The sequence below is a fragment of the Gossypium hirsutum genome, chromosome D10, assembly GCF_007990345.1.
Source record: "Gossypium hirsutum isolate 1008001.06 chromosome D10, Gossypium_hirsutum_v2.1, whole genome shotgun sequence".
NCBI lineage: Eukaryota > Viridiplantae > Streptophyta > Magnoliopsida > Malvales > Malvaceae > Gossypium > Gossypium hirsutum.
In genome coordinates, this window is record NC_053446.1 from 20,350,581 (window position 1) to 20,351,340 (window position 760).

Sequence of the window (760 nt, forward strand, 5' to 3'; positions counted from 1 at the left end):
CCTTCGTGAGGTTTTCACCTCTGTGCAGGATAGTGGATCACTTTCGGGATACATCTGTACCTATGTCTTCTTGAGATCTTCATCTCCTTGCAGCCATAGGGAAATGTATTCCCCTGAACCGAACTCAGTCTGTATGAGCCTATAATGGGTGAGGATCGAGGAATCTTCTGGTTTAGGTACCTTGACTCTTTAGAGCCAAACCTCATGTAGTGGACTTAGGAACTTAACCTAGGTAGAGCCACTCTAAATCTCTAGTATTTACCTGATTAGGTACTTTTTGTTTTCCGTGCTTGCTTATGTTTTGTACTAACCCCTCTTGTTGTGTTTTGATTATGATTGCATTGCATTGCATTTACATCTTAGGAAAAAGATATTGATTCAAGTCCGATTACTAAATTAGAAAGCTTGTCATGGAATACGATTTCCTTGCTAAAGTGGAAAACAATACGACTGCCCGAATATATTCTAAGAAACACAAGAAGGGCGATCGAAGAGTTCGTGACCTTGCTTCGTGGCCTGAGGATTCAAGGCGATCGTCTAAGAGCCCTCAACGTTCCAACCCCTTAAAGAAGCTGACGAGCCTTATGAAAACGGGTAGATGGTGGATTGCGACCAAGATCAAGAAAATGAGCTAGCAATGGCATCTATTGGCGAGATTACCTCAAACGTGCGGATGAAGAAAAGGATCGATATTGTCTCTTGGAATATAAGGGCAAAGCCGTACATACCTCTGCTCTATGTAAAGGAATTTGCTTTCTAG